Source organism: Castanea sativa, chromosome 2, assembly GCF_040712315.1.
Source record: "Castanea sativa cultivar Marrone di Chiusa Pesio chromosome 2, ASM4071231v1".
In the NCBI taxonomy this organism is placed as follows: domain Eukaryota; kingdom Viridiplantae; phylum Streptophyta; class Magnoliopsida; order Fagales; family Fagaceae; genus Castanea; species Castanea sativa.
In genome coordinates this window covers 47,092,447-47,116,117 of record NC_134014.1, presented here as the reverse complement: position 1 = coordinate 47,116,117, position 23,671 = coordinate 47,092,447, and the positions used below count along the sequence as shown (strand labels likewise).

Genomic DNA, 23,671 nt, shown 5'->3' with positions numbered 1-23,671 from the left:
GATCAGAATGCTGTTCTTCTGGAGTAATGGTCCTTCGTCAGTCACTTCTCCCGTGACTGACCCCTTCATCCTCTTGGACAGCTCTTGATCGGTTCTCCTCCTACTGTAGCCTTTGTCTCATCTCCTGATTCTGTCTGGTGAGTTCTTCGATGGTGGCCACAAGAGCTTGAACTTGCTGAGCCAAGGCCGCTGAATCCTGGTTGGATTCCATCTGGATATCGAAGTTGGTAGGAATTGTGTTTTCGAACCGTAGTACGAGAATGTCGCTCCTACAGACGGCGCCAAACTGATGAAGTAAGAGTTCGTCAGTTGTTATGAGTTCGTCCAGATAGGGCCGGTCACACTCCGGCGTCACGACGGAAGCAAGAGCTCACTCAAATGGTCACCGGTGTGGTGTCTGCCACAACGCCTCTAATGCCAAAATTAGTGTGGAGGAAGGTTTATAACAATAAAAACCAAAAATAACTCAGTATATCTTGTGACTATGTATGTACCTTGCATTGGTGTTGTGAGGGCTTTATATATCCCTCTGGATTCTAGCCGTTGTGGTGTTAATGTCTTTCTTGATAACGTCTCCAACTGAGTAATGGGATTCAATACGTTTCCAATGGTTCGTCCAGCTGGTCTTGTAACCGTCCGGGACATTTATTGGCAGCATTGAATGTTCTTAACATCCTCGTCAGTGATGCGAATAATCGGTCAGGTTTGTCTGTGGAGGCGATCTCGTCCGTGTTTTACTTCATCAGTCCCATCAGCTCCAATAGAAACTTAAACTGAAGAAGGCCCACACCAACCTCCACAATCTTGAGGCCACTCCCCATGCGCCAGACAGACCGTAGCAAGCTCTTTGCTACTCTAAGGTTGATGGCTTTTTCACTGAGAAAACGGCCTATCATACTGAGTGAGCGTTCCTCCAGAGTTTCCTTACGGTGGTTCACTCTTACTGCTACATCCATCTCTTCCTCTTCGGTGAGGGAGATCTTCTGTAGCCTCTCCACAAAGTCCGAGTCCATGGTCACCACCACCGTGGAAAACAAAATTGTGTAGGGAAGTCTCACCCTCAGTGAGAAGGAACGCTCCTACCAAGAGAAGAAGAAAAAAATTTGTTTAATTGAACTTCTAGAAACGTACAAAGCAGCTAATAAGATTTTAAAGAATCTATTAAATTTGCATGCAACTCTTAAATTGTGAGAAATATTAGAAATAAAAGTTATGGAATTCTCTCTCAGCTACATTCAATAAATTTGTCAACTTGATAGAAAAAAAAAAAAAAAAAGTCAAGTAATTGGGTGAAGATTAAGTGTGTTTGAATACCTATTATTTTGTTGAAAACCGAAAACTTATTGCTGAAAATAAAAATAAAAAAATTTATGGGTTACTATTCACTGCTGAAAACACTGTAGCTTTGCCTTAATGCACTATTCATGTCCCATGTGGCTACTTAACTAAAAAATATACTTCTATCTCATGAGAAAAAAGCCACATGGCAGAATCTTAAGAAATGAATTTAAGGAACAGCACCTAAGTACTGTACTTAAATCTTGTCCTATATAGAGTTCACATCAATAGTTGTTCAGAAGGACTTGATTTGATTAAATATTTCACATCAATAGTTGTTCAACAGTATGTGTGTGTGTGTGTGTGTGTATATATATATATATATAAAGAGAGAGAGAGAGAGAGAGAGAGAGAGAGAGAGAGAGAGAGAGAGTTCACATCAATAGTTGTTCAGAAGTATTTGATTTGATTAAATATTTCGCATCAATAGCTGTTTAGTAGTAAAAATAATACCTAAAGTGAATCGAACTTCAAAGAATCTATTAAATTTGCATGCAACTCTTAAACTGTGAGAAAGATTAGAAAGAAAACTTATGGAATTCTCTCTCAGCTACATTCAATGAGATTTGTCAACTTGATAGAAAAAAAAATTCAAGTAATTGGGTGAAGATTAAGTGTGTGTTTGGATTCCTATTATTTTGCTGAAACTGAAAACTTATTGCTGAAAACAATAAAAATAAATAATTTATGGAATACTGTTTGTAGGGGTATTGGGCCCAGCAATTTATGAAGGGCGGCCCAACGAAGTCTTTTGGGCTAGAAACCCAAATCCGAAAACATCAAAATGATCATGGAGTATTTAAATGTCCCAAACGTCCGAGGAGTAGATTTGTCCTCGGAATATTAAGCCGAGGACACGCAGTATAAGTGGAGGACAATAAAAAGAGCGGTGGAATGTCTAAAGTAAAGCTGCTGCCACCGCCCATACATTAAAAGCTCTGTAACTGATACGCTGGCTGATAGAGGGAAGGATGGGACCTGAGCATAGAGCTTGGAACTTGGTCCCTAATTCCAGCGGGCTTTAGGGAAGAATGGATGGGACAAGTATCCGAAAATCAGGATTGCAACCATAAAGTGGAAGATATAAATAGAAGGGAAGGGATACGAAGAAGGGGAGAGGCTTTTTGAGAGAGAAAAAGTGTATGATAATCAATATTTGTATCCAAACTTGAGAAATACTATTAGAAACTATCCTCGGAAACAGTCCGAGGAGGAATTCTCGGTCTTACTCTTTGCAAACGATTCTTTGTTTTCTTCCATTGGGCCCAAAGCCCGTTCTTTTTGTAATTGTCTAAACCATCCTTGAAATCTAGATTACAAACCCATCCTCTACAAATTCATTGTGAAGAAAGGCCTTTCAAGCCCATTTCCTCCCAGTCGTGGTTTGGGAATTTGAATTGTGTCCTTACACTGTTCATTGCTGAAAACACTGCAACTTTACCTTAATGCACTGTTCGTGTCCCATGTGGCTACTTAACTAAAAAATACACTTCTATTTCATGAGAAAAAATCAACATAACAGAATCTTAAAAAATGAATTTAAGGAACAGCACCTAAGTACTGTACTTAAATCTTGTCTTGTATAGAGTTCACATCAATAGTTGTTCGTAAGGACTTGATTTGATTAAATATTTCACATCAATAGTTGTTCAACAGTATATATATATATATATATATAGAGTTCACATCAATAGTTGTTCAGAAGTACTTGATTTGATTAAATATTTCATATCAATAGCTGTTTAGTAGTATCAATAAGACCTAAAGTGAATCGAACTTCAAAGAATCTATTAAATTTGCATGCAACTCTTAAACTATGAGAAAGATTAGAAAGAAAACTTATGGAATTCTCTCTCAACTACATTCAATGAGATTTGTCAACTTGATAGAAAAACAAAAGTCAAGTAATTGGGTGAAGATTAAGTGTGTGTTTGGATACCTATTATATTGCTAAAAACTGAAAACTTATTACTGAAAACAATAAAAATAAATAATTTATGGAATACTGTTCACTGCTGAAAACACTGCAGCTTTACCTTAATGCACTGTTCATGTCTCATGTGGCTACTTAACTAAAAAATACACTTCTATCTCATGAGAAAAAAGCAACATAGAAGAATCTTAAGAAATGAATTTAAGGAACATCACCTAAGTACTGTACTTAAATCTTATCCTGTATAGAGTTCACATCAATATTTGTTCAGGAGGAATTGATTTGATTAAATATTTCACATCAATAGTTGTTCAACAGTATATATATAGAGTTCACATCAATAGTTGTTCAAAAGTACTTGATTTGATTAAATATTTCACATCAATAGCTGTTTAGTAGTATCAATAAGACCTAAAGTGAATCGAACTACAAAGAATCTATTAAACTTATGGAATCAACTCTTAAACTGTGAGAAAGATTAGAAAGAAAACTTATGGAATTCTCTGTCAGCTACATTCAATGAGATTTGTCAACTTGATAGAAAAAAAAAATTCAAGTAATTGGGTGAAGATTAAGTATGTGTTTGGTTACCTATTATTTTGCTAAAAACTGAAAACTTATTGCTGAAAATAATAAAAAATAAATAATTTATGGGATACTGTTCATTGCTGAAAACACTGTAGTTTTGCCTTAATGCACTGTTCATGTCCCATGTACCATGTGGCTACTTAACTTAAAAATACACTTCTATCTTATGAGAAAAAAACCATATAGCAAAATCTTAAGAAATAAATTTAAGAAACACCTAAGTACAGTACTTAAATCTTGCCCTGTATAGAGTTCACATCAATAGTTGTGCAGAAGGACTTGATTTGATTAAATATCTCACATCAATAGTTGTTCAGCAGTATATATATATAGAGTTCACATTAATATTTGTTCAGAAGTACTTGATTTGATTAAATATTTCACATCAATAAGTTGTTCAGCAGTATAAATAGGACCTAAAGTAAATCGAACTTCAAACAATATATTAAATTTGCATGCAACTCTTAAACTGTGAGAAAGATTAGAAAGAAAACTTATGGAATTCTCTCTCAGCTACATTCAATGAGATTTGTCAACTTGATAGAGAAAAAAAAATCAAGTAATTGGGTGAAGATTAAGTATGTGTTTGGATACCGCTTATTTTGTTGAAAACTAAAAACTTATTGCTGAAAACAACAAAAAAATAATTTATGGGTTACTGTTCATTACTGAAAACATTATAGCTTTGCTTTAATGCATTATTCAGGTCTCATGATCAGTGCACTTGCACTGATAAAAAAAAAGGCAAAAACGCACGTGAAACGCAATCAGCTATCCAGACGGGGCTTAAGTGCATGTTTGGTACATATGTTTAAATACATGTTTTTAGTTTTTAAACAATATTACACTTATTTATATACACTTTTTCACCCACACATATTTCCGAAAAAACTGAAAATTGTTATTTAAACACACGTACCAAAAGTACAATCACTTTAACTAAAAAGTTTTATGAATTCACGTGACAATAAACATGATTAATGTCACATAAAGAAGCATGATAAACAATTTTTTTATTAGAGCATCCCCATCAGTATGTGCAAAGTTGTGCAAAATGAAAAAAGTAACTGATTTTACACATTTTGAGTAAAAAACACCCACATCAATGGGTGTAAAATTGTGCATAAATGCACAATTGTTACAATAACTGTGCATATATACACGATTGATATGCATTGATAATATCTTAATTTTGCATATTTATACCATTGTTAGAAAGAATTATCATATTTATTTTGAGTTAATTCATTTATATCTGGTTTTGGAATAATGGTGAATAATCAATTTTGTGCCTAATTGAATCTTATTGCGTGAATTTGTCTTTTGTAGGATAATGAAATTAAATAAGTGGATTTGTGCAAAAAAAAATGCTAATGGACTTTAAATTTACAAGGGCCATGATGAAATTAAAGAAGGTCAACTCAATTAAATTTAAGTCCAATTGGAGCAAGGAATTAAAGAAAATGTGCATCAAATCCAAGTCCAATTCGGATTAGGATTCCAGCCTGCACATCAGTTAGTATTTTTGGCATAACTTTCGGCTCAGATGTCTAATCAAGATGATTCAAGTTGGGCTGAAAATTTAACTTAAAGGGCTACAACTTTGTAGTTTACTAAAAGTCCAAATTCTGATTTGAAATGGGCCAAAATCGTCAGTTAAGTGAAGCCTAAAAATCTGAGATTTTCTCCAAAAGGGAATTCAACTTGTAATAAGATTCCTTGACCTATTTAAAGGCTCTTTATAGCAAAATTCAGGAGAGCTAGGGCTGGAACTAAAGTGCAGGCAGCCGCATGTGGCTTCCTTTGTGACTTTTCTCTAGCACTGTGACTATTTCTTTCTCTATTTTATTTGTCTAGTTTAATGTTTAGTATTATTTATGTGATTTGATTTTTCCCACAATAATTGTTCTTTAATGATTTAAATTATTCTTGCTTCATATTAATTGACTAAGATGAGATTCTAGATATGAGTTCAATCATGTTTTTCTCATGATTTAGGATTTGTCTTAATTAATTGAATGCTTGGTTTATTATTTCTTGATTTTAAAATTGAATATCTCTTATGATTTGTTTGGCTACGGATACAATTGATGATTTGATTTTATACTTAAGAAGCAAAGAAGAACATGCTTTAGATTTTTAAACATAAGTTTTAATGATGATATTTTCCATGATAGCAAGATTGATTTCTAGATTATCATGTAGTGGTTGGGAAAAATTAATGATCATAAATATATGTTGATATGACTTACAAGGCGGATTCCAAAACCTTAATTCTTTTCTCTAGATTGTTTACATCTCCTTACTGCTTTATATTATATCTTTACTTAGTTTAATTATTTGTTTAGTTTATTTAATTGCAAACAACCAATTTTTATTAAATTAGATTAGGATTAATTTGGTTAAAGTTTAATTAATTTTTCTACGTTCATTCAAGTCTCTGTGGGTTCGACCTCATTCTTGTCAAACTATACTTCGGTACGGTTCGTACACTTGCGAGTACTTTAAAATTTCACAACAATGGTTACTGTAGCATGTGCATTTAATATTTTAATAATTTCCCAATTTAGCTCCCTTTTTTCTCGCTCTTCTTCCTCTAAAACGAACTCGGGCTTTTCTCTTCTCCCTCATATTCTTGCTCCTCTGTTATAGACCAACACCGGTCAAGAGAGTATCAACCAAATACAAACACAACACCACCCAACTATCACCGGTTTACCACCACAACCCATTTCAACATTTGATAATCCAAACACAAAATCAACAAAATCTAACCAAAAATAACTCAAAATCAACACAAAACAACTTAAAATCAACTCAAACCCCATTGGAAAACCCATCCCAAACCCAACTTAAAATCAACCCAAAACAAAATCAACTCAAAATCCACAGAAAATCAACTCAAAATTAAACCATTAACTAAAAACCCATAACCCAAACCCAAAATCAAAATCAAATACAAACCCAATGGTGGCAAAGACTTAAGGGATCTGAGAATTAAGGAGAGAGATAAGGAATTTCCTTATGTTTCAATCATCTTCATCTTCATCATCATCATCATCATCTTCTCTATTCCTTGTAGCTTTCAAACTGTCAAAAAAATAAAAGGGAGTTGTAGTGGCTTTGAGGGATGAGAGAGAGGTGGAGACTTTGTGGGTTTGGGGAAAGTGAGAGGCGGAGTTTTGAGGGTTAGGGGAAAGTGAGAGGCAGATACTTTACGGGTTAGGTGGGGGTAGGTGGGAAATAATAAAAAAAGTGAGGAGAAAATATTATTTTAATAAAAAAGTGTGTATAGTAGATAAACCGATGTAGGTGTTTTGTAAAAATGATGGTGTAAAATAGGAAAAATAAGTTTTTGTGTAAAATAGACGGAATCTTTTAGACAAACTAATGCGTTTGCTCTTACTTTTCTATGTTTTATTTAAAAGTTAAAACATAAAATTTATAGTATCTATAATCATGATTTTAAAAACTAAATCGGGGCAAAATTGGATTTGCTTCCAATTCTCGATTTTTCTCGGTTTTTGGCTTGTTTTGATTGGTTTTGAGCATTTTTACTGAATTGAATTGGTACTCAGTTTTCGATTGAATAGGTCAAACCAGCCGATTTGGTCCGATTTTTAAAATCATGTTCATAACATTAATTTAAAGAGTAATGCTAGAGAAAGTGCATATTTCATCAATCATATAAAATAATTCAAACATTTATACGTTATATTGTAAAAATGATACTAATCATAGTTATTAGTACATCAATTTATAAATTTTTATTATATAACTGATAATAATTTTAATATATTCCTAATTTAAAATCAAGAACCAAAGATACAACACATTAGTAGAGAGCAAAGATTACATAGCGATGGGAAAGAGTAATTTAACAACTATGAAAGAAAATACATTACTAAGATTGATATTAATTGTAAAGATCTTTACAAGAAATAAGAATTGGATGAGCTATAGATGACTATACATTACACTAAATATGCCATTTATGATTAAAAAGATATTTCGTGTATCCCGTATCTACATCTTTTCTCTTTTAACATGCGAGTCACAATGTCACGTATAGATGTGAGGTTCACATAAAATTATATTAGAGGAGATGCATATACTTCATACATAAATTGATTATTAGCAATGAACACCAAAGTCACTTCAACACATGGGTAGATTCTTAAAAGAAAAAGTAAATTCCATCGAGACCTTGGACTGGTGGCTCAAGAAGCCTTCAGTCCTTCACCTTCATGCGTTGCATGTGTATCTCACAGTGTTTTGCTACCTGAGACAGCTGATTATACGAGGAGCGACCTTCGGATAAAGCTTTCTCTGCATCACATTTAAGCTGCTTAACTCTAGCCCTTATCACATTTAAGCTTTCCATGATCTTTCTCACCATCGTCTCTATCTCCTCTCTCCCCACCACTTCCTTCGTCGGCAATACCTTAGATCGAACAGCCACACCAAACTCCTCATTCAGCAACGTAGCATTCATTCTCTGCTCTGCGTATAGTGGCCAAGCTATCATTGGCACTCCATTGGTGATGCTCTCAATCGTCGAGTTCTAACCACAGTGTGACAAAAACCCTCCAACCGAGTCATGGCTCTAGAAGTCCACCTGTGGGGCCCACATGGGGACCACTACCCCTAACTTGTGGGTCCGACTCAAGAACCCTTGTGACAAATATTCAGACACATCATTCTCTCCACTCCCTACGGTGAATAATGCCGCATCTGCACCTTTTGTAGCTGGTGGGCGCACCACCCAAATAATTCTCTGTTGCCTCATCTCTAACCCCCAAGCCAGCTCGATTGTTTGCTCGTATGACAACGAACCACCACTCCCAAATGAGACATAAATCACAGACTCACTTGGTTGCTTGTCTAGCCACTCAAACAACTGGCTTGTCGAACTAATCGACCCAATCGATCTCTTTAATGGACCGACTGTATAAATAGGTACCTTAGCAACCTGACCTAAGAGACTCTCATCTCTCAGTGCTGCAAGTGTTGTAGGCTCCAAATCTTACCAGATGTTCAACAAAATCCCATCACCTAATGGTATTTCAATCCCCGTTCGTATATGCTCATGATACTGCTGGTTGTTTCGGTCTTGCATGGCCTCAATTACATTATGGGGTCGAAGTGACCTGCAACCTGGGATTATGAATGGTTCTTTTTGGTCTTCATATTCACCTTCCACTTCCTTGTCTAGGATTGGAGAATATACAAACATAGCAAGGAACCATGCATTTGAAGCGATATAAACGTACTTGAGCATCTGGAACTCATCAGCTATGGGAAAAAATTCTGTACCAAAAAGGTCAGCAATGAGAATGGTGAGACGGGAATCATGGCAGAGATTGAAGACCGAAAGGCAGGCCTGACTTCACGCATCATTATTGAAAGTAGTGAAACAGTCGTGGTTTTAGGCGTCCACTAGGCTGGAGATAACTGGTGGTGGGAGTTGGACGATGTCGAAGAGCTTTGGGGACATGGCTGACTCAATAACTTGGGACTCAGCAGGAGAGGTGTGAGAAGCAATGACCAAGACGGTGACTTGGAAGTTGTGGTGTGTGACCAAGCGCTTACCAAGCTCGAGGACTGGGATTAGGTGCCATAGGCCAGGGCTGGAAAGAAGTGCTGCATGTGGCTTTGAGCTCATCATAGTTCTAATTGAGAATGAGAATAGACAAAAGAATCGATGAAGCGAAGGGGATGCGATGATTGTTTAGCTTATGAAGAAATAAAGTTGAACTCTTGGGCGTAAGATGTCTAGGGTGTTTGAAATATTAAGTGAATAAACAAATTTTGATAAAACAAATACATCCTGAACAATCAACAATAACAAAAAAAATATAAACAAGTTTTGATAAAACAAATATATCCTGAACAATCAACAAGAACAGAAAAATAGAAGAGAGAATTTATAAAAGGGTCTCAAACAACTGATAAGGTGAGCCTTACTCCAATGAGGTTTACAATGTCTTATAAACAAAAAAATAAGCTCATTCCAAACCAATGTGAAACTCACAATTATAACAATCAAAGTGTTTGAAACAAACCCGCACCACCACAGGGTTGGGTGACTATTGATACAACTCGTCAGTATAGGTATCGGTGAAATTCCTGGCCCAAAAGGAAAGGATGTTAAAAAGAAACAAAGTAAAAAGACAAGAACTATAGTGTTACAAGTCAACTGGGGGGTGTCACTGTCTCTGGGGCGTAACAGATTGAGAGACCTTAATTGAGGTCATTTTCAATTTTTCATAGTTGCATAAGCATAACACGCGCGACTGGTTCAATTGCATGGGGTTTTTTAATTACTTTTTTGGCCTGGAAATATCCTCCGCACCAACCTTCGTAAAGTCGTCATCTAGTTGGATTTATATGGTGAGGCTTCGAAAATTAAAAGATAGAAATTACACTAGTTGCTAGTTTTTTATTGTAATAATTTGCAATTATAAAACATACTGACAATAACAAAGATTAAGACGGTGATGTTGGTGGGTCAAGGATGGAGATCATGGGGTCGCAAATAACGGGACAATATAACAGTGCTGCATGCGCGCGGCTTTGAGACTCGATGAACATAACAAACAAAGGGAGAAAAATAATTATATTTTATTTTCTTCAATGTTTTTTTTATTTATAAATAATTCACATTAACCCCTCTATTCTTTTCTTAATCGGAGTAATTTCAGATTTTATATATATAAATATATGTAGTCAAATAAGAAAAATAAAATATTTCTGCAATTGTTTAAGTCACATTTGAAATTTAACGCTATGTTTGTTTCAGTATCAATGTTTTCTGGAAAATTGTTCATTTTTCAAATAGTATTTTTTAGAAAACTATATCATTTTTCAGTATTTGGTAACGACTTTGAAAATAAGTTTGAGAATGTTTTCTGGTGTTTGGTATGCAAATTTTTATTTTTATTTTTTATATTTCTTGTGTAATTTAAAACATGTGTATTATGTAAACCAACTAATGTAATCAATATAAATAATAATAAAAAACCAAGAATAAATTTGGTTTTCATACTAAAATTTTGACGTTAGATACAATCAAAATTAATTGTCAAATTTTCATGATATCTATCACTCATCTTGCTCATATACATGGACAAGAACGTCCACACACACACACACACACACACACACAATATATATATATATATATATATATATATATATATATATATATATATATATATATATCAACCATTTGTCTATATACATAAATTGACAAGGAATACATCTTTAATAAGTACAAATAACAATAAATTTTAATTGTCTACTCTTTTTGTTGGTACACTAATTGTCTACTATGGTCAACCACAAGTCTTTAATATTCACTACAAAAAAATCGTTCTGTCCCAGCGTTTTTTTTCCGGCGCTTTTAAAAAATGCTGTAATAGATAAGCCTGTACCAGCGCTTTTTAAAAGCGCTGGTATAGGAAACCCTGTTACGGCAGCTCAAAACCGGCGCTTTATAAATTGCTGCAATAGGAGACCTATAGCGGCGGTTTTTAAAAACGCTGGTATAGGATGCCCTATTGCAGCGTTTTATAACCGCCGCTATAGGTTAGGGTAATCTTTTTTTAAAAATTAATTTAATATTTGAAATTATCCTATCCCAGCGCTTGAAAAGCGCTGGAATAGGGTCACCCCATAAGGGAATGGAGAAAGGCCTATCCCAGCGCTTTCTGAAGCGCTGGAATAGGGTGACCCTATTCCAGCGCTTCAAAAAGCGCTGGGATAAGGTCACCCCATAAGGGAATGGAGAAAGGCTTATCCCAGCGCTTTCTGAAGCGCTGGAATAGGGTGACCTTATTCCAGCGCTTCAAAAAGTGCTGGGGTAGGGTCCCTCCACAAGGGAATGGAGAAAGGCCTATCCCAGCGCTATTCGAAGCGCTGGAATAGGGTCAAAAAGCGCTGGAATAGGTCCTTCGTACCACTGAAAAAATTTCAGACTTCCCTCTTTATTTTTTTAGCTTGGCACCACTTTGGCCTCTCATTTTTGGTCTCAGATATTTTCCTCTCACCCACCCCCCCTTTTCTTCCTCATTTTCATGTTGGTCTCTCTCTCTCTCTCTCTCTCTCTCTCTCTCTCTCTCTCTCTCTCTCTCTTGTTTTTCTTGTGCTGCAGCCTCTCCCTTCCTCTCACCCAAATCTTACTCCCTCTTCATCTCTCATGAATAGCCCCGTTAGATAATCCCTCTAGCCACCATATACTCATTTATTTGTGCATTTTCCCAACAAGAATTTAAGGTAAAAATCTAAGCTTTTTGCTCAATTTCTTTTATGAAATCCTTTGGGTTTTTCTATTCAATGATTATTATAGTAAATACTTGATGAGTTTTGGTGAATAATGCTAGATTAGAGGGTTAAGATGATTTGGGTAGCAATGGTTTTATTAAAATCTGAAAATTTCATATCATTTGAAGAGTTTTTGCTTTGATAAAAGGTTTTGGTTGATTAGTTTCCTAATGGATATTTGAGGGTTGGTTTGCTAGATCAATTATATGGGTCTTGTTGTTGCATATGTTGATATGAGTTGATTTTTGGAAGTTTTTTCTATGCATTTTAAATGACTTTGGCAAATGTGGGTGCGAGTGAAATGATAACTATGAACTTATGCAAATGAAGAGTGAGTATGTGCTTTTTGCATACCAAGTGTTTGATAAGTTGTTTATATGAGATTTTGGGTTTGATTCCTTGGTTTTAATTCCTTGGTTTTTGAGCTGATTCTTTGGTGGTACATACTAGACACATAAAGGCTTCTCTCTATTTAATTTAAGCTTTTTGGATAGCACTAAGTAGACCAAAAGAATTTTATAATAAGGGCTGACTTGTTGGAAGTTATCTAAAAGTGTGATTAGGATGCTGAGACTTTAGGGAATTTACTTCAAGCTTTTGTTGTGTGGTTTAGCTTGTAAGTTCATATGTGCTTTCTTTGACAAGTGTTTTACTTTGGCTAATTTTATCATGGTTTGGTAGTGGCATATGTTGTATCAAGTTGGTACGTGCACATTGTTTGTAGAAGGGAAATTAAAGGCTTTGGTTTTGTTGTAGTCCTATGAGTTTCTTGTATGCTTGTTTGGTTCCCTTTTGGGTAGGGGTACTTGTCAAATTACAAATTATAAACTCTAACTAAAATGGACAACAAATCATTGTTTTTATGTGGTCCAAATCAACTGGCGCCACCACCCAAAGCTATGCATATCAATCCCTCTCTGCGCATCTTAATCATTGTTGCCCACAACCCTAACTATAATAATTAAATAGTTATATCAAACAATCATAGAAAACTTGGGAACATGTGTTAATTTTGATTTTGATTATGTTCTTGCTAATGGATTTATGAAACTATTTGGCCAAATGTGTTTAAGCAAGCCAAGAAACTGAGGATGCGGTGTATGCGTGATGAGTTGGTACTTTTAGACCTTATTTATGATATTACTAAGTTCATTTGTATTATTGCTTTTGCTGTATTTCTTCTGCAAGTTTAGTGTGAAGTTTTAAATTGTGAAGGCTTAACTAAAACATCTCTAGGCATAGCATTAGTAACTTCAAAAGTTTCCTCCCTGCTACAGTAGTGATATATATAATTCTTCATTACTTGTTCTATTACAAATCTTTAAAAGGTCGTGTTTTGTATATCATGGATGTTTGTAAGCAAGCTCATATACCGGTCCTTAAAATCTTTTCAGCAAAATGCATAGGGAATTTCTCTTTTTTTTAACCTTGAACTACAATCTTGTTTTAGTCGTTAAGTTTTACTAATTACTTAGTTTTTATTTGTTGATTATTTTTCAGGAAGAATCGAAAAATTGAAGCCTATTATTGCATTCGATTGTGGTAAGGTCTTCTTATAAGAGTTCTTTCAATGATTTTTGGTTACATCTTGATGTAATTGAGATGTGAAAAGGCTAATGCATTCAGTACTAATAACTGAAAGGTTTTCTGATTTTGGTCCTTTCATTTCATGGCCCATAATGTGGCCGTTTCTTTTATTAGTAGGTTTTTAGGTGAGGGTCAACTGTCCGTGTCTCACAATCATTATTGAGTATCTAGACTTAGCTGCATTATATATATATATATATATATATATATATATATATATATATTCCCCCCTCTTTTTTGCCAATTTGGTACATTGTAGTATGCTTCGTCAAACTAAAGGCTTACATTCATCTATGCCAGTTCATGTCTGGTTTCTTAGCCAATCATTTCATCATCCTTCTCTTTCTTTATTCCTTTTAGCTGGACAATCTTTGCAACCATTGTTTATTTTAGTGTGCTAACTATTGATTGAAGTTGCCTATGGCCATCTTGTTGCACACTGATGGTGCATTTCTCTTCTCACAAATTAGTCATTTTGGATTACATTCTTTATTTACATGCTACTCATAGTTACTTCTTTTGAATAAGTAATATGAAGTTTTATTAGAATGCATAGATACCTCATGCATACTAGATTACAAAAAGATTCTTGAATGAATTATAATCTAAGATTTAAGAAATCAATAAAGTCTTAAGATGGAGGAGTGGATAAAAGCACTAGACCACTACTACAAGGTCCACAAGAAATAATTAATGTACTTATCAAAAAAGAAAAAGAAAGAAGGCTTAATGCTTTTTTTTTTTTTTGAGTTGTTGAGGTCTGGAATAAGAATGGTAAAATTGATATTTGTATGTATTTAATTTGATGCCCTTTTTCTATTTAATCATCATGTGTATATTTTTATCAGCCATTAAGTTTATTTTTATATGTTGTTGTCAGCTACTTTATTATAAAATAAATGCCTAAATGTTAGTTGCAATTAGTTCTTTATTATCTGACCTCAAAATTAAGTATTTAGCTGAAATGGAACCATTTTCTGCTAAATGACTTAATCCATGGTTTTTTTTTTTAAATGTATTGATTTACTAATTTTTATTTTGTCAAACCAAATCTAGCTAAAATCAGAGAGTGGGATTGGTGCAATGTGGTAACATGTCATATGGATTGGTATAATCTATTTGCTCATTTCTTTAGTTTTAATAGAAGAAGAATGATCATGCATCCTTGAGGCAAGTCATTTCGTGCATTTATCTTTTGATTTTTGACAAGTTAAATTTATTCTAGAGAAAAAAAAAGTAAAGCCACAAATCGTCAGGGGTCCACAAATCATTTTGTTACTCCTTTTTGAATCAAGCAAGCGCCTTTAATCATGAGATATGCATTAATCTTTCCACTCAGTTTGGTTGATAATTTTATTTTGCTTTGCCATTTTGTTTTTTTATTAAAATAAAAAACAACTCAATTATGATTGTTGGATTTGTTATTGCCAGATTAAACATTTAGTGGCTGCTGCAATAGTATTGAAGAGTCTTGGAGTTCTTTTCATCTTTGGCATCTCCCTTGGAGCAAAGCAAGGTAGCAACTAGTAAGTTAACCTCTCATTCTCTGACTACGTATGATTAAATTATTAAATAGCTCATGTCTACTTGTGGAACAAATGCAAACTAGCAAAAATATTGGAGCTTATCTTTTGGTTTGTATATCTTTGCACACCTCTCCCTATTTTAGTTTATAGTTTGTTCTCTCGGTGTGCTTAGTTTAGTAGTGTCTTCTTCTTTACATGATTTTGGACGTGAAGTCACCTAATTTATGTCTTTTAAGTTATCTTAGTAGTCTATAATTTAGACTTAGATTTTGCAAGATTAGCAACTTGCTCTAAGTTTGACTTCCTCTTTCCCTGAGCAAACTAGTGAATTGTTAAAGGGTGAGTAAAATTTGTTTCATGATACCCTACTAGTCTATAATTATATGTTAAAAATTTTGTTGTGGTGGATTGTTGGTTTGGAGCAAGCGGGTGGCTTGCATGATGATATAAGGTGGTCTACTTTTCATTATTGGGAGTGTTGATTGTCTTGTGAATGTTGTGATATTATTGTTTAACTATGTGTGAATTTATTTTATCAACTATTAGTAAATTCAAATATTCTGCTGTAGTGGGTTGTTGATTTGGAGCAAGCGGGTGGCTTACATGGAGATATAAGGTGGTATATTTTATATTGGGAGTGTTGATTGTGTTTTTCTTATTGTGCTATAATTATTGGTGATGAACTTGGTCATTCTAACTGGAATTTCTTTAATAATTCCATCTTTTATGTGATCATCTAAGTTTACTTTTTAGCTATTGCTGGTTGAGTAATACTCATGCATTGGTGTATTCAGTGATTAGCCCTAGGCAGACCAAGTGTGGATCTAACTTGACTTAAACTTATATTTTTTAGTTTCGTGAACACTAGGTTCCTAGGTGATTGGAGTGGTCTAGTTGTAAACTTAGCCCCCAAACAAAAAGGCCTCCATATTTCTTACTGTCTTTGCCTAACCAACTTAATCCCTTCTACTCTCTTTCAATGGGAAAATTAACTTTTAACACATAGTTTTTAAGTACTTTATTTCCTAATTGCACATGCTAATGGCAGTCACAAGTAGGCTTAAAATAAATAGAAGAGGGGAAAATTTGCAAACCAAATCTTGGAAGAGACTGTCAAATGATTTTAATGTCATTATTTTTTAAGACACGTTTATTATTTGCAAGTGATTATAAAATGGGATACAGATGAATTTCCCATAGTTGATAGTTGATAGTTCCATTCTCAAATGTACTTAGAGAAAGGCTTCAACTACTTACCTAACCTGAGTTGTTCACATCTTTCTTTCCTTTTTCTTATTTGTCATTTGATTTTCTTGTTATTTTCTTTTTTGGGCTGTTCTGAATTTTGATTGAAAGTAGGATTTTTCTGCATGAAGATCCATATAGATTCTCTTAGTAAGATTCAAAATAGTGAGTAATGGTTAGTTCGCTTTTGCAGGAGTGACAGCTTGTTTAAAGTTTACCTTCTTCTTGCCGTGGTCAAACATCGGGATAGTTAAAGGATGAGTAAGATTTGCTTCTTAATTCCCTTAAATTGTAAAATAATGTGTCTACATTACTGCCGTGGTGGGTTGTTGTTTTGGAGCAAGCAAGTGGCTTGCATGGAGAGAAAAGGTGGAGTATTTTCTATTAGGAGTGTTGTTTGTTTTGTGACATACATTTTTGAAACTCAATGTGCAATGGTGAAATCGTAGTGTAGGTGCGTCTCATAACATTCTAGACACTTGGGATGTATTATTTTATGTAAAACATTCTAGACATTTGGGATGTAATTATTGATATGGTGTAATTAAATATATTTAGTTTCTTGGTTTAATGTGCTATGGTATTCTCTATTGGAAAATATAAATTGTGGCTCATTACAATTGCTATAAAATAGGTATTGAAAAATATGTATTTTAGGTACATTACAGGTGCTAAATTTTTTTTATTAAAAAGGACCTATACCAGCACTTTTAAAAGCGCTGGCATAGGTCCTTTTAAATTTTCGTCATTCAAGACCTATCTCAGCGCTTTTGGGAACGCTAGAATAGGTACAGCCTATGCCAGCGCTTTAAAAAGCGCTGGTATAGGTCTTTTAAATTATATTCATTCATGACCTATACCAGCGCTTTTGAAAGCGCTGGCATAGGTAGTACCTATTCCAGCGCTCCCAAAAGCGCTGGTATAAGTCTTGAATGCATATAATTTAAAAGGCCTATACTAGCGTTTTCAAAAGTGCTGGGATAGGGCGTATGCCTTTCCCGGCGCTTTTGAAAAACGCTGGTATAGATCCAACGACCCTATACCGACTATCACTGCACGGCGGTTTGAAGCGCCGGGAAAAAAAACGCCAGGATAGGAATTTTGACCCTATCCCAGCGTTTTTTAGGGCTATCCCAGCGGTTTTGAAAACGCTGGGATAGCCCCATTTTTTTGTAGTGATTACTCAAAATTATGTATTTATATAATGTAACTACATAATATATCATCACTACATAGTATTTACATAATGTATCTATCAACAAAAAAGATTATCCTATGTAAAAGCAATTTAGAGCCATATAGGCACTATGTTTAAAATTTTCGTCTTTTACTTCATTCTTTCTCCTTTTTTTATTTTTTAGTACTTTTATGTGCAAAAATAACTTCTACCTAGAATCCATCAAACCAAAAATTTCTTAGAGAAAAAATAAAATTAAGTTTGAAATTCAAAGTAAAGAGTTAGGATTTTGGTAGAGAGAAATGAAATAATTACCGTTGCAAATATGTTCTCTTTTGCAGTTGGTAGAGAGGAATGAAATAATTATTGAGCAATAAGGAAAAAAAATCTAATCAGAGAACTGTGTTATAAAGGGGAAGAGAAATATAGAGAGAGAGAGAGAGAGAGGAGACCAAAATTAGTGACAGTGAGGGTGTGAGGAAAGAAAAGGGAAGAGAGAAAGAGTGAGAGAGCGTATCGTGAGAGAGCGTATCGTGAGAGAGAGATTGTTTTCCAAAAAAAAAAAATTTAGAAAACAACCTATAAAAAACAAGCCTTATTTTTATTAGGATTTTTCATTGACTAAAGATTGTTTTCCGTTGACCAATTTTTTTTTTTTTTTTATGCTACCAAACACTAAAAAATGTGGAAAACTATCTTTACAGAAAGTTTTCCAGCAAAACAAATAGAGCGTAAAACACAATACAAACTAAACTATACTTCGACGAAGTATTTATAAGGACCAAACTTATCAAGAGTTCCTAGAGTAATTTACTATGCAGATTTTTTTAGATTTTCACATTCATTTTACAATTAAAAGGTTAGGATTATGCCATAATTAACCATAATACAAAATTACAAATCCATTAACATGGTCATACAATTATATTTCCAAAAATAAAAAAACTCAATAATTTATTCACATTAATTCTGTCAAGCTAGCCTAAATAAATGAGGAACGCCAAACTCTCTCGCTCTCGATCTCCTATTCCTACGGCCAATCTTCATCCCTTATACTCCAATTTGTGTTAAATTAATTAAGGTAACACATGATTCTCAAAAAATATATATATAATAAGGTAACACTTTTTTGAACTAGAAGCAGTTTCTACTTGGAAAAAGGAAAAGAAAAAAAGAAGAGTAGAAAAGGAAGAATGTCACGTGATCTTAGCCAAAATATTGAGAAAGGAAAACGTGAGGGCACTATCACTCACTCAAATTTTTATTTTTTTTAAAGAGGAGGACAAAATTCCTATTTTTGGACTAAAACCCAATTTGAAAATTTCCAGAAATATTACATACCCACACTACAAAAAACGGGGTCTATAGCCGCGTTTCAAAAACGCGGCTATAGACACCGAAAACGCGGCTATAGACCTGAAGCCGCGTTTTCTATGGCTGCGTTTACAACCCTGGCCTAAGCGGCGCAGCAACAGACTCTGCGGGTCTATAGCCGCGTTTTTAAAAACGCGGCTACAGACTTGACCTGAAGCCGCATTTTTGAACCATGGCTATAGGCTTCAGGTCTATAGCCGCGTTTTTTAAAAACGCGGCTACAGATCAGACTTGAGCTGCGTTTACACCGCGGCTATAGCCCCTCCCTAAAAACAAAAACAAAAAAAAATTACTGGGGGTTTTTTTTCCCCAAAAAATTCAAAAATTCAGCTTTTTTTTTTTTAACAAAAATAATTTTCTGGGTTTTTTTTCCCCGAAAAATTCAAAATTCAAACAAAAAGAATTTTTAAATTAAACACAAACCCAAAAAATTCAAAATCAAACACAAACCCAAAAAGTTTAAAATCAAACACACCCAAAAAATTCAAAATCAAACACCATATACTGACAGTACAAATGCAACGTGCTCCAAATTTAAACAAAACCAACCCAAATTTAACACTAAATCCATTCAAAGAACACAAAAGCTCAAGAACACAAACCTATTTAAACATAAGCACAATATCAGCAACACAATAGCAAAAATAACTTCTAGAAAAAGTATAATATCCATTAAAAAATTAGAGAATTTTTACCTCAAATAGTAGAGATGAGTAAGCCTTTAGCTTTTCTTATGAAGTTTTCCAGTGACCCTTGCTTGAAAAATGAAGTATATGGTGGTGTGGAGTGTACCGGTGAGAGGAGTGTGCGTTGTGTTGAAAGAAAAAAAGAAGGAACGAGAGAAAAAAAGAAGGAAAGAGAGAAAAAAAAGAAAAGAACCAGCAGCAAAGGAACAAAGAAAAAAAAAAGCTGTGTTGGAGTGAAGAAGGAGAAAAAAAAAAAAAAAAAAAAAGAGAAAGAAAGGAGTTCGGCGTGACTTGCAGAGAAGAAAGAAAGAAAGAACCCAGGAAAGCAGAGATTGACGAAAGAAAGAAAAGATAAGAGTGGGGGTAGGTGGGAAAGTGGGTTTTGGGCTTTTTAATTGGTGTTACCTATAGCCGCGTTTTTGAAAACGCGGCTATAGCCCCTCCCTTATACTAAAAAAATTTATTCGGATGCACAGGTCATCCTTTTAAAAAATATATATATTATTTGACTGGACCTATAGCCGCGTTTTCCGAAACGCGGCTATAGCCCCTCCCTTATAAAAAAAAATTTATTCGGATGCACAGGTAATCTTTTTAAAATATATATATTATTTGACTGGACCTATAGCCGCGTTTTCAGAAACGCGGCTATAGCCCCTCCCTTATATATAAAAAAAAAATTTATTTGGATATACAAGTCATGTTTTTAAAATATATATATTATTTGACTGGATCTATAGCCGCGTTTTTGTGAAACGCGGCTATAACCCTCCCTTATAAAAAAAATTTGTTCTACTGTACATAGCACCCTATTAAAAAAATATTTTTGTCTGGACCTATAGCCGCGTTTTGATAAACGCGGCTATAGTCCGGGCGTAAAACGCAGCTCAAGGCACTAGAAACGCGGCTTCAGACCGAACCTATGGCCGCGTTTAACAAAACGCAGCTATAGATTGGGTCTAGAGCCACGTTTCTAGGAAACGGGGCTATAGGTTTGGTCTATAGCCGCGTTTCTTTTAAACGCGGCTATAGGTCAGGTATAGCCGCTTTTTTTATAAACGCGGCTATAGCGCGCGTTTTTTGTAGTGCCACCTCAGTGCTTTTGTCGGTGAGGCCTTTCAGTGATGTTGTGCTTTTTTGCTTTCTTTTGGATTTGTCTGTTAATCATACTTTTCCTTTTAGTTTTGCATTATTATTCATCTGATAGATTAATATAGGTCTGGTTTAACTTTTATTTTTCTACTCTGTATCATTTGATTTCTTTTGTCTTTTTTTTCCTAGTTTTTTTCTTCAGTCATTTATTTAAGTTGATGGATTTTTTTTTTTATACAAAATAGAATTTCTACTCTAGTCTAATCTAAATGTATATGTGTGTGAAGCTCCCTCTTGGAGACTTGAATTCATTAAGTTTTAGTTTTTTTAAGCATTATTTTATGATTGTGCTAGTGGATTGATAATGTACATGGTATAATTCTAGTCTTTTATTATAAATTGAATGTATAAATTTAAAGAACTCAGTAGCCTAAAAACTCTATAGAATTTTGATCCTATTTATTATAATAACTTCTCACATTCTTCGCTTTGTTCTAAAAAGACTACATATAATTTTGTGTACTTTTATTTATTTTTATTTTTTAAAAATATATTTGATTATAACTACATATTTTGATTAAAAATTAATTTAAACAAAATTAACTAATTTAATTGCGCATTAGATGTATAAAAAAATACTTAATTACTTGGTACCACATAATTAAAAAAAAATTGTGTTTACTAAGGTACCAATTATGCTTTTACTTGGACTTTCATAATTTAAACAAGTTTAAAAATTTGTTCTCTCTTTCCTCCCACATCAAAAGATTTGATTCAACGCAACTTAAAGACTGTTTTGAATAATGTTTTGTTACTATCCTATCGCAATGACACTTCAATTAATCTCTCATATATCAGAAGATACAACATTTGGAAGGAAGAAAAGAAAGCCAACTCACTAAGAGAACCCATTCCCCCCAAAAAAGTCCACTCCACCAAGTTCAAAGAAAGTACCCAGCCCACTCCACAAAAAGAAGCCGACATAACTAGGGAGAGACACTTCAAAGTTCAAACCTTGGCAGTTGGCACCTTGAAGCTGATGACCCGGTAGATATCCTAAACAAATAAACCCAACAACAGCCGAAAGAAGACATAATCTTGAATAAACTATAGAAAACCCAAGCCAACATTTCCTTTTTTTAGGACCTACTTATGGCCTCATACTAACATCAACTGCTTAGAACAATGTTTTTGTTACTAACATATCACAATGACATTTCGATTTATCTCTCATATAGCGGGTGACCATTTTCAACAATGACAATGATAAAATTGTAGGCAACAACAATAATGAGTAGGGATAGAGATTTAGTTGGGAATAAAACTCACCCAAAATCGATTTCATTTTGCAAAGAATTATATATCAAAATTCTAACATTTTAATCAATAATGTATCTAATTGTTTTACTTTTACTCTTATTAATAATACATGCACATAAAATTATGTGTTATGAATATTTATATTTTATATTATTTAATATCATTACAGAACTTTATGTACTAAACTAAAAATTATAATTTTAATTATAACAACAAACATATAGTTCAACACATCTAGAGTATGTTTATAAATAATTTAACAAGATATTCCAGAATTATGAATAAGCTTATTTTGGAAAATATATACCTAGAACTTGACTAAAATATTTAACTAATATTAAAATTAAAATTAAAAGAACAAAAATTTTATGTCATGAGTCTTTTCTTTAAAATTATTTTAATTACATATTGAATTGAAAAATGGGTTAATATATAATTTTTTTGAGTAGAACAAAATTTGATTTTTATTAAGCTGGCATGGGTTTTATTCAATCAAAGTAAGTTATAGGATATTTAATTTAAAGTTTCAACAAACAATTAAAAAGTTTAAATTCAAGTTCAAGGCTTAAGGAGGGGAAGATCATGTTTTAAATAACTTAAATCCTCTTCTACTCCATAAATTTCGGTGAACAAACATATAAACCTTAAATTAAGATGAATGAAAAATTTTATTAAAGCATAATAAAAATGAAAATCTCATAAAATTATTTATAAACATATACTTTAGGTATGTCGAACCAATTGCTTCTTTTTATTGTTTGAAAATATTTTGTAGTTTATTTTTAAAGTTTTGAAATGAATATAAATAATATAAGAAATACATATTCATAACATATATAATTTCATATACATGTATTATTAATAAGAGTAAAAGTTTAAATCAGATAAATAATTGCTTAGAATTTTAGAATTTTGATATATAATTATATGCAAAATGAACAAGATTTTGGGTGAGTTTTATTTCCAACCAAATCTCTCTCACTTCACCATTTAGTTGCCTTCACTTTTACCATATTGGCTATTCTTTACCATCTAATATATGAGATTGAGAGTTCAATTAAAGTGTCATTATCCATGTTGATAACAAAACCCACTATTTCAACATGACGGTGCATGTTGAACTCTGTTCTTCCAATACAACCTTTAAGTTACGTTGAATCTTATCCTTTGGTGTGTTGAAAAAGAAAATGGGCTTGATTTTTTTCTTTTAAATCTACATTATTTAAATCCCATTGAAAGAATAAATGATATCTTAGTAAACACTTTTTTTTTTTATTATATGGTGCCAAGGAAGTACTTTTTGTACATATCGCATGTGGAATTACATTAGTTAATTATATATATATATATATATATATATATATATATATATATTAAATAGTATAAACAATTATAATAAAAATAAAATAAAAACCGTTTTTTAGTGTAAAAATGTGACAATGTGGAAAGTTTTTAATAATTTAGTTTCTATTGTGTTTTA

General features: G+C 33.4%; 1 pseudogene; it reads right to left on the bottom strand.

The window, feature by feature from the left end:
• Window positions 1-8,090: 8,090 nt before the first annotated feature.
• On the bottom strand, window positions 8,091-9,527 carry LOC142623850 (anthocyanidin 3-O-glucosyltransferase 5-like; annotated as a pseudogene).
• Between the last annotated feature and the right edge of the window lie 14,144 nt (window positions 9,528-23,671).